This window comes from Lissotriton vulgaris, unplaced genomic scaffold (genome assembly GCF_964263255.1).
Source record: "Lissotriton vulgaris unplaced genomic scaffold, aLisVul1.2 SCAFFOLD_708, whole genome shotgun sequence".
In the NCBI taxonomy this organism is placed as follows: domain Eukaryota; kingdom Metazoa; phylum Chordata; class Amphibia; order Caudata; family Salamandridae; genus Lissotriton; species Lissotriton vulgaris.
Window position 1 is genome coordinate 1 of NW_028247169.1, and position 12166 is coordinate 12166.

Genomic DNA, 12166 nt, shown 5'->3' on the forward strand with positions numbered 1-12166 from the left:
AAGCCTTTTAATCAGACCCCCCAGGATATAGCGGCATGGAGTAGCAAATTTAGCGGCACCAAAATGGAAATTTAGCGGCACAAATATGTAAATTTAGCGGCAATTTAGCGGCATTTTATTTGGCCATTTTTCCTACAACAAACACAGATATCTTTGTTTTTTAGTTATTTAACAACATGAAGCTATGTATGTATACTAATGTAAGCATTCCTCCATATAAACACTCTTGATTATAGTTAGGGACAGCGAAAATGACATCACATGCTCCTTGACCTTGATGCCATTGAATGACCTTAGTGATAGGCCACAATTGATTTTTTGAAACCTCGAGGCTGCAGCGTCTTAATAAACAGGCTACCGAATCGAACAAAAGCCAAAGGTATACAGACTTTTAAATCACCAACAGCCAGGCTGATAAAATCACAGTAGTTGCAAGCAGCAACATAGGTGCATGGTAGTGTATTGTAATTGGATAAATATAGCGCTTACTACCTCAACGAGGCGTCGAAGCGTCTAGGCAGCAATTATCACCTCCTGTAATGTCTAATTGAAGGCCTCGTCTTGTATGACAAGAATCCAGCACATTTGAATAGCAGGAAATGCACAGAGGTGCTTGCCACACTTCGGGCGGTGACCTCATGTCTACGGTGCAGCCAGAGGTATGTTTCTTATGATAGGCCAGCACCCTGGCTTCGTGTAGAGTGGTACGTATGTGTTAATGTGAGCAGTTTAGGGAAAGTGTTAGCCTCCCGGTGTTATATGCAGCCATGCGAAAGGCTGATTTACAGCCGCTTCTTGGGGCGGTCCGCGGTCCTCGGCTCCCGGTGGGCTCTCTGGTGAGCCATGCTGATTTAATGCCATGCTTCACAGTACCACCTGCTGGGTCCCAATTCAGCTGTCATTAAGAAGTCCAGGGCTTCATTAAATATGGGCAATTACCAGGGGGGAGGCTTGCATCTCAGACGGAAAAGAAGCGTCTTTCAATTTAAGGGGATAACATTGAGAGCAGCCACTCGGGTATAGCAATGCATGCTACACTGGCCTTGAGATATACAATTTCTATGCAGTCCCCACATTTCAACAAATACAGACACAAAAGTGCAGCGCTTTAAGGTCATGACGAAAGCACAGTTAGCCATGTCCACGGTCTGTAAATGGCGGGTTACAGACGTGCTCTGAACAGGATTTCCGAGTTTTTGTTTACAGACAGAGATTTCTGACCCGTGGAGGACACCGCTTGCTGTTGCGCAGGGAAGGCTCAGATTTCAGACGGAGTGTCTGCTAGACAACGTATGCCTGAGTCAGCCGCCGCGATTTCTACAAAAGTGCCGATTTCGCGGGCACTTTTGTAAAAATCGCGGCATTTTTACAAAAGTGCTGTTTTCACGGCAAATCGCGAAATCGCGATATCCTGAAGGGTCTGTTTAATATGTATTTAATGTGGCAAAGTATTTCACTCCTATCCCAGCGGCAATACGTATTATTATTTCCTGAACAAACAATGTTTTTTTTACCTCAAATGGGTGTCCCAAACCTATTGTATATGGTTAGTGGAGCGGATAATGTAAATAAAGAGTGCAAATAAATATAAAACGCCCCAACAGTAAATGCAGCACAAAGGTTTTGGTCGAACAACAAAGGAGAAAGGGCCTGTCATGAGGATACACAGATTCCTGCCAACCAGGAGGGATGGAGCAATCACAACCTCCGTACTACACTTACAACCTGACCTGCTTCCAACCAACAGTCAGAACTTGAAATCCTGTCCATGTCCCAGAACTTTGCAACTGAGGTGTCAGAATCTTGTATTATTTACAATCAGAATGCATTCTCATCAAATACTAATTTTAGATGTAAGTCTTAAAATGCCATGAAAAAATGCCTAATTGTACACAAAAACACATCACTAGAAAAGTTGTGAATAGTATATTTCCAGTGCATATGTTATGGCGGATTTAAAGGCAAAAACATGGCAAGAGAACTGCACGAATCAATATCATTATTTATTTGAGTTGATTCGTTGTCACTTCAGAGCCCTGTTACGTAAATGACAGCAGCTGCCACAGATTGCCAGGAGTACTCCAATGCGTATTTATTTCTGCACACACAAGTACACTAAAGTCCATTTCACATAGTCACACCGCACTTTATCATCTTCTGCTTTTTTTGGAAAAAAACTTTCCCCATAGAAAAAGAAAACCCTTTTCCTCACACGGGGCGGGGTATCCATTCCCTTCCGGGCCATGAAAGTTGATTTAATTCCCCTCACTACAGGGCAGATTTTACAATGCGTGTTAAGTTCCATGTCAACGCCCAAACTTACTCTCATAAGCACAAAGCAAGGACTTCGAAGACCCCAGACTACAAGTGAATCAGCTGACTCTGGCCCCACTGCTGCATGAAGCGGAGATAACGCGCCCGTCTTTGCGTCCAGCAAATCTCCGGCTGCTTTGGACTGAATGAAAAAGAGGGTTTTGGCAGCAATAGCACTTCTGCTAGGCTAGCCCCAACGTGCTCTTGTAGAGACAGCCCGCCGTCCTGGCACCTGATGCCTTACCTTTATGTCGCAAGCCTCGCGCGTCTCTTTCGACTTCGAGTTCTGTACGGTCAGGAGGACACTCCCAAGTTCCATGTTAACTCCTCGATATCCTTGGCTGGGGAGCCTAGTGGGTTTCTTGGAGCATGGAAGAGATTGATGTGATCTGGGACTGAATAACCTCTTCCTTGGAAATATCTGGATTTATCCCATTAGATTATGTCCCTAATTAGGAGTTTAAAAGCCTAGGACATTAATGTTCCACTGGCCACATTTTCAAGGTGCTGTAGTGTCTCCTCAATTAGAATCATGATAGTCATGGTGCACTAAACCCTACAAATACTCACAGTTCTGCTCTTGTGGATAATCTGGTGCGTAAACGGTTTAAAACCACGCTGGACATATCCATTGGGTTTTCGCCCATAATCTATCCATTGTGAGCAATGAGTGGACGGCTTTCACAAGCGGCGAAAAACATCATCATTTTAAACGACTCTGTATGGGCTATAAGAATAGCCCTGGTGTATTTACCGCCCCCGTTGTGTCCCTACTGGAAAGAATTGACTCAGATGCATGTGCGTATGTGGATGATATTTATCTCACTGACGACGAGCTTTGGCCGCATCTGTGCCAAGTGGACCGCATCATTTGCCATTTTGCTGATGTGGGCTACAAATTTAATTTTGCTAAATCACACATTGCTGAGTTCACGGTGTTGTTTTTGGGCTATGAGCTCAATATCGAGGCTAGAGGTCTACCACCCCATTTCTTAGAGAAATGAGTGCTTTTGCGGGCTCCGACGACGCTTAAGAAGCTACAAGCTTTGTTGGGATTTTTGAATTTCGGTCGTACATACATACCGGAATATGCTCAACGTGTCAGGCCGCTTTATGCACTGATACAACCTAATTTCTCCAAATCATGTTGGCTGCCAGAACACTCTGTTATTTTGCAATCCTTGCAGGCTGACTTACTTGAATCTAAATTCTTGCTGACCCATGATAACACACGTAACCTGGTGCTGAGAATCGTACCTGGGGCCGTGGTTTTCACGTACCTGACTTTTAATGAGGGTGACACAGTTCCTATCGCTTACAAGTCACACTTGTACACTTCGGCTGAGTTGCGTTTCTCGACTGTAAAAGGAGTTTTAACTGCGGTGCAGATGGCGATTCTCAAAGAATGCGCATTGTCACAGGGGAAACGCATTCTTGTGGTTACAGCATATCCTGCCTTAGAAGCAGTGACAAGAGCCAGTGTAGCTAATGCCAAAGCTTTGCACCCTAGGTGGATACAATGGGCTACATCCTTGACTTCACCGGATGTGACTTTCATTTTTGATCCCTCATTGCAGAATCAGGAGTTCTTGCAGTATGAGTTTGTTCATCCTGCTCCCCTGACTATGCGCCCACTTCCGTTGTATCATTTACACCGATGGAAGTGCGCAAGCTGCGACAGGGTCTTTGCATGCGTACTCTTCCGCCTGTGCTATCGTAGTTGGTACATGGTGAATGGAGAGTTCAAATCTGAAATTGTGCAGTCAAAAACATTGGGTGACTGCACGGCCCAATTGGCGGAACTCTTTGCTTTGATTCTTGCACTCGAGTACGCTGACCCAAGTGTGCCTACGCTTATAGTAAGCTACTCTTTTTACTGTGTTCAGTCTTACAATGACAATCTACACTTTTGGACGCAGAATGATTTCCGTGATTCCAAGGGATGCACAATAAAACATAAATTGATCTGGGTTCGAGTGGCGGAGCTTAAGGAACAGCTCCCCCTCGTCTTTGTAATTCATAATCTCGGTCATCAGCGCGTAGGTATTCACGCTTTTGGCAACAGTCTGGCTGATGAACCGGCTAAGACTGCAGTTGATACACTTGCAGTAGCAGCGGTTACACGTTCCAAAACTAAGATTGATGGTGATATTTTGGCAGCTATTGCTGCTACAGATAGGGGGAGTACAATTCCGCAAGGTTTTCCTTCTAAATACACTAATCACTTAAGTCCTGATAAACAAGCTTTTGTTAAAATACCTGGCGTTGGTGAAAGATTAATTCCCAACGTGGACCGCAGACATGGTTTGATCTCCGCAGCCCACGCTGGAATGGCGTCCGCTCATGCGGGAGTATCAGCTACTGTTTCCCTATTTCCCTCAACTTCTACGCCCCCAAACGCCACCTCCGATCAGCCAACCACGCCCTCGCCGCCGTCCCCCGCATCCGAAGAGCGACTACAGGAGGAAGGTCCTTCTCCTACCTGGCCGCCAAGACCTGGAACTCCCTCCCGTCCGACCTACGCCTGACCCAAGACCACCTCTCCTTCAGGAAGAAGCTGAAGACCTGGCTGTTCGAGCAGTAGCGGCACCCCCCCTCCCCAGCGCCTTGAGACCCTACGGCTATGTAGCGCGCTTTATAAGTTTCACTGATTGATTGATTGATATTACAGCAACGTTTCTGGTGGTGGGGCTTGTACAAACAAGCTCGTGAATATGTCACGCAGTGTGAAATATGTCAGCAGATTAAGGGTTCAACGGCTGCACGCCCGCCCCAGACTCAGTTACACATCTCAAATAAACCGCTAGGATGTGTCTATTTTGATCACTGCTGTCCTTTTTCTTCAAACACTGACTGCATATAAGTTTATCTTAGTCGCAGTGGACTCATGCACGCGTTTTGTCTGGCTTTGGGCTCAAAGAAGCGCTGATGCCCGGACTGTCGTGAGAGACTTGCGTATCTTTGTGGGAATTTTTGCAGTTGGTACCTTTCATTTGGACCAGGGTCCAGCGTTCGCCTCTAAGGTGTACAAGGATGCCATGGGTTCATTGTGGGTCCAAGTCAAATTTTCGTCTCCATACAGGCCTGAGGGTAATAGTGTTGTGGAGCGAATGAACCGTGATTTAAAGCAGTCTTTGACAGCAAAGGTTATAGGTGCCGGTAGAGACTGGCTTTCACATTTAAACAATGTGCAGCGTGCATTAAATAATCTCCCTAGAAGGTCTCTGGGTGGGCGGACCCCATATGAAATGCTCTTTGGCATCAAGATGTACGTCCCGGACCTTGACTGTCTAGACGCCAAGTCGGCGGAAGCAGTGTTTGATGCAGATGAACATTGTGATGTTTTACAGAACCTTCAAAAGACCAGAGACAGTCTTGCAAAGGAACACTTGCCCTGCACTTCGGAAGCTGCGTTGCAGATCCCAGTAGTTGGCTGGCTACCCAAGATGGGAGATCTGGTGCGAGAGAAGATCGATAACAAGAAATAATTTGGTCCTTCCTATCGAGCTCCAGTTGCTGTGCTTGGTGTACAGGGTGCACGAACAGTCATTTTACCTCCTCTTACTGGACGAAAGGGGACCAGGTACATTTCAATTGACCATGTCAAACCACACAGGGTGGCCGATACTATATAGTATGACGCCGGCTGTTTCTTGTTCAGCTATGGTCCGGAGATCAGTTCTTATTCAAGAGCCTGAAGTACAACCTGACGTTGCAATTGAATTGAGTCCAATAATAAATACTTTAACTGCTGTTGATCCTTTAAATGACACTGAGTATACCTACCCAACAGACCTGTTGATGCCTGATTTGGAAACCAGAATGGCTACACAGTCCAGATTTTCATTTGACTCTGCTTCGAATGCATCTAAAGCCCCGTCTAAATTCACTGTTTTTGGTGCCTGGTTTAAAAAACATTTTTTGATTCCTCCATGGACATACGTTTGGCTGGTGCTTTTTGCAATTTTTCTGTTTATGTCCATAGGTTTTGTGGTATATTTTTTCCGCTTCTTTGACGGACATTATGTGGAGGAACGAAACTCTATTGCCATGATTGATGGAACTTTGGCCCGCACTCCTCTTCTCACATCATGGAGAGGGACCAGACTTTTGTTAAAATAACTGCATGGCCTGTATTAGATGGGATGGTATGGGATGCTGTAAAGTTTCAAATTCTAGGACCCACTGAAGTTATTAATGTACCTAATGTATTACGTGTTTCAATGGGCGATGTAGTGAAGCTAAATATTCGCTCTGATGATTGGGATGTTAATGCTGTGGAGGCCTTGTTTTCAGATTTGAAGTATTATGCTGCATTTGATGCTGAGGATTTGTATTTAGAATCTACACATTACGGTGACCTGTACTGTTATCAGCACTTTGGCACCATTTTTTACATAAGACTAGTTCCTTTAGACATAGTGTTAATTATACAAAGTGGGAACATTGCCCGGCTCCTGTTGAAGGGAGCTCAAAGACGCTTTTGAACAAATATTTTTATTTTACAGATTTTAATGTGTCCAATATTAATGCATTTTATTTTAAAATACCTGAACAGTCCAGTCCCAAGGTTAGATTGACCCACACTAAATTACTTTATTCAAAGTCCTTCATTGACACTCTGGCATCACACTGAACATGAGCAGCCGTCACACTGAACACAAGCAGCCTTCACACTGAACACGAGCAGCCGTCACACTGAACACAAGCAGCTGTCACACTGAACACAAGTAGCCGTCACACTGAACACAAGCAGCCGTCACACTGAACATGAGCAGCCGTCACACTGAACATGAGCAGCCGTCACACTGAACACAAGCAGCCGTCACCCTGAACACGAGCAGCCGTCACCCTGAACATGAGCAGCAATCACACGAGCAGACATCACACTGAACACGAGCAGCCATCACACTGAACACAAGAAGCCGTCACACTGAACACGAGCAGCCGTCACACTGTACACAAGCAGCCATCACCCTGAACACGAGCAGCCATCACACTGATTACAAGCAGCCGTCACTCTGAACACGAGCAGCCATCACATGAGCAGACATCACACTGAACACGAGCAGCCGTCACACTGAACACAAGAAGCCGTCACACTGAACACGAGCAGACATCACACTGAACACGAGCAGCCGTCACACTGAACAAGAGCAGCCATCACACTGAACATGAGCAGCCACCACATGAGCAGACGTCACACTGAACACAAGCAGCCGTCACACTGTACACAAGCAGCCATCATCCTGAACACGAGCAGCCATCACACTGATTACAAGCAGCCGTCACTCTGAACACGAGCAGCCATCACATGAGCAGACATCACACTGAACACAAGCAGCTGTCACACTGAACACAAGCAGCCGTCACACTGAACACGTGCAGCCGCCACACTGAACACAAGTAGCCGTCACACGAGCAGTCGTCCATTGACCCCTCCCGCCGGAATCCCGGGGACGTGAGCCATCTGTAGCCTGGACAGCCGCCTGTGCATTGCCTTTGCACCCGGCCGCCCCGCTGTGCTCTGCCCCCCAGGAGAGGCCGCGCCGCACTGAGAAGGGAGCCCCCCTCGCTGTACCGTCGGTACTGAGGGCCCCCCGTGCTGCGTGTCACCCCCGGAGATCCTCCGCTTTTCGAAGGGATCCCAAAGTGCTCACCGGACCGAGTCACGCTGCCTGTGCCAACTCGGCCCAACCCCAAGAAGAAGAAGAAGTGTCATTGTGCTTTAAAGCTTCACCCCGGGCTAGGGGCCCGCAATGTTTGTTTTCCCCTTTGCTCCTGCCTACAAGTGATCCAGGCACTCTGATCAGCTGTGGTACGAGCCGCCCTCTCCAGCTGACTCACACCGCTCTGTGTGCCTCCGCCTGCAGTGCCTCTATGTGAGCGCCGCTCTGCTCTGTGAGAGCGCTCCAGCCCCTCCCGTCGGAATTTGACGAGAGCCGGGAAGGGGAAGCCGCAGGCTGCAATCCGAGCCCCTGCCAGAGTGACTGGGGCTGCTCTGGGTTCTTTGGCCTTCCCCCCCCCTTGGCAGCTCTGAGGTCGGCGCTACCCCCTGTGTGGGTCCCGCAGACCAGGGGGGGCCGTACGCTCCCAGAGACCCGGCTGGGCCGAACGCGCCCCTCGCGGGAAGCGTGAGATTTGGCAGGTCGGGCCCGGATCTCTGCCAGGAACGGGCTAGAAGCGTGAAGGAGCCCCTGTGTGGAATTTTAGTTTACAAGTTGAACATCATCTGCGCCAGCTTGTCACCCATGTACAATGTGCACGACAGCCATTTTAGGTATCATGGTCTCCCTGTCCACGATCGATCGCCAGCGCGCTCCTTTGACCCTGCAAACATCCTCCGCGCACCCTGGTTCCCCCTCCCTCCCCTCACATGAGCATAACCCTTCTCCTCCTGCATGACCCTGTCCTTGGGAGTCACGCCCGCGCCTGACCAGCACCTCCTCTCCTTCCATGAATACCCCTCTGTTGATAAACCATCCCTCCGCGCTTGATTGTCCACGCGGCATGAATACCTCTCCTTTGATGACCCCTTCCCCCGAGTCCGACTGTCCACACAGGTCCGAGGCCATCGCCTAAGCCGGGAGATACCGTTTACTGCCCCTTATTGTATGGAGTCATTCCTCTTCAAAGGACCCACTATTGATCATGGCCTCCCCACCCCATGGGATACGATCAGGCGCACACATCCTAAGAATCGGCGGAACACTCAGCCGCGTGATAGCCCCCTCCTGTTATCAGCAGGGTGAGGACCTCTATTGTGGATGTATGTGGGGGTGGGTTTGACACGAGGATTATGGGGACGTCATTTCATAAGTTTAAAGAGTCTTTTATGCAATAAAGAATGCTCACATGTCATAAACCAGGGTATAAGAGGCCAGGCCTCAGAAAGGCTGTTAGAGCACCTCGAGACGATACCTTGTTGTCTGATCTGATGTGTTCTGCTCCGTCAGAATAAAAACTTCTGTTTCCTGCCTTCCAGTCTCCAGCCCCTGCCTCATTGCTTGGTAACTTGAATGGTATAGAGGCGGTTAGCGCCGGGCAAATCTTGGAAAAATCCATAGCCCTACCCTTTTTCTACAATTGGCGCCCAACGTAGGGCCCATCAGCGGCACGTGGATCCAGTGGGAGAGGTCCCGACGACAGAGTGAACGACTGCAACGATCGGGAGAGCTCGTGTCCGATAGACCCTCGTCTGACAGCCGATCATCCGACCTTCACTAGTTCCGAACAGACCTCTCTCGAGTGATCTACGGTCCTGACTGGGAACCATCAGGAGTGCCACGAACATCACGAAGAATAGAGGACGATCGGGCGCTGGATTCGGAAGACAGGAAACCGTCCATGCGGTCCGGGTAAGGTCGTGTAAACACGACAAATTGAGAAATGATTGTTTGATTTGGATAATACTAGTATTACTCTTTTGTTGATCCCTCTGGAGATTCACCGTCTGCAAACGGAGAAACAACAGGCTCTCTCTTTGCAAGCAGTGAAGGATAGGTAACGCAGACTTTTGTCCCCATTGTAATCCGTCGTGCCTATCTTCCTCCCCCACTGTTTTCCCGAACTGTTGTTCGTGGATTGTTGTCTGGAGATTCTCTGTCTACAAACAGGGAAGAACAAGGTCTCTCTTTGCAGGTAGAGAAAGAGTGGGTAAAGCAAACCTTTAACACGTCGTACCCACTTATTCTCCCCACTGATTGTTTGATTGACCGAACATTGATTGTTCGATATTGGTTCTTTTGAGGTATTCACGGCCTGCAAACAACGGAGAATAGAAATATTCTGTCTAGTCTTTGCCCGCCGTGATAAGATAGGTAGTGCAGACCTTTGTCCCCGTTGTAACCCGTCATGCCTATCTTCTCCCCACTGATTGGTAGCCTGTTCAGCCCGGACCGCTTATTAGAGATGAACCATCCAGCTCCACTGAAAGGCACCCCTAATAAGGACATGTTCACCAAGCATGGACTAGTCGCTATTGCCTATACTAGGTTATGGCATAAATACACAAAAACGGACCTCAAAAGTCAGTGGCCACTGATAGGTTCCTTTGATGATCATAAAATAAAAACATTAGAAATAGCGCTCCAGAAAAATAAGACTACGCCCACTATGCTCGATAGTATCGGCATGTGGCGCAAAGAAACGGAACAACGAAGAAAAAGAGAAGAAGCAAAAATAGGGAAAGAATTATGAAAGGCAGCCCACCTAGCCGCTAAGCAACTAGAAGAAGAAATAAAAGAAAGAAAGGAAGCTACACAAAACCAAGAATCAGGATTGACAGGTCAATGTCCCGTTAGGACCCCCTCTGTGCTCTACCCTGAATTGCCCACCAAACAACGTGCGAACGATGAGTTACTGCTAGGTCCCCCAATCATCTACATGCCCCCTCCATATGCCTCCTGCCAACAACACCTGCAGGCCCTGAGTGCGAACGAGAACGACCATAGCGCTAGTGCACCAGCCCTCACGGCCTCCGCACCAGCCACATTAGCAGCACCACCAGATGACCCCGAGGCTAGCAAGCACCCACCAGCCAGACCAAATAGGTTGAGCAAAGATGAGCGGGATGGGATTGACAAAATAGCAAAGACATTAGTAGAACGAAGGGAGAGCGAAGAATACACAATGAACATGTATAATTCGCATGCCGACAGCCACAGACGGCATTTCATTTTACGATTCAGCTACCACACCCTGAACGCATATGAGAATAGGTATCAGAGTAAGGGCCCCGCTAAACTGACAACGCTGTATAGGAAGATTGATGTTGGAGACGGGACTGAACGTGAGGCGACGGAGCTCTTCATGCAGATGCTTGAGGTCTTCCGCCACCTCACGGAACAAAAACCAGAAGCCAAGGTTACAGTCCCTGAAACGACCTCAGTAGAAGTAGCCAACACTATGATGCCCATCAGAGAGGCGGCCCCTTACTGGATTCCGCCACGTGGTCTGGGAACAAACGATGATATTAATCACGCAGATGCAAAAGAGAGGGTTGTGTACAATTGGGTTTACCAACCATGGGACCGACAAGATATCTTAACTTTTAGACAAACTCTGCCCGATTTAAGAAAGAACCCGACAGCATTCTATACTGAATTGGGCACAGCCTTGGGTTCGACGATAATGACTTTAGCGGACATTGACTTGTTTTTCGGGTTATGCCTGCCAGCTGACGTGCGGAAGCAAATCTGGAAGGCTGACCACACGGATCTGTTTGGACATACCTGGAACCAACTCAGTGAACTAGATAGACAGCGAGAGCCTGGAAGGAATCCAGTAAAGGACATATTAGAACTCCCAGACAAATTAGTTCAGAAGTTAAAGACACTGATCCCAGAGAAAAAGGTAGATTGGTCGATAGTCACGGCCTGTCGTCAGAAACCCCAGGAAGATGTATCGGAATACTTCTCCCGATTCGAGACAGTGTTCTCCGACTACAGTGGCCAAGACATGACCACCGCAACCGGACAACACCTGTTTGTACAAAATTATGTAAAGGGCCTATCACAAGAGGTCTCCCAAAAGCTGCAGACGAGTGAGAGCAGTTGGGGGGCCTCCAAACCTGCAGCTATCCTTCAGATGGCTCAGTATTACGAGCACCAGAAGAATGAGAGTGATAGGGCATCCGAGAAAAAGAAGAAAGATTTGAAAGAAAGGGTGATGATAGCTCAGATACAAGGTATAACGGTCGGATGGAACCCCACAGGGGGAACTATCAATCGACCACCCCTAGAAATCCACCTCCCAAAGATCACACCCCAACACCCCACACTGGACGTAGAGACATTAGCGATGACCAATGTGCCTTCTGCAAAGGATTCGGCCATTGGAAATCCCAGTGTCC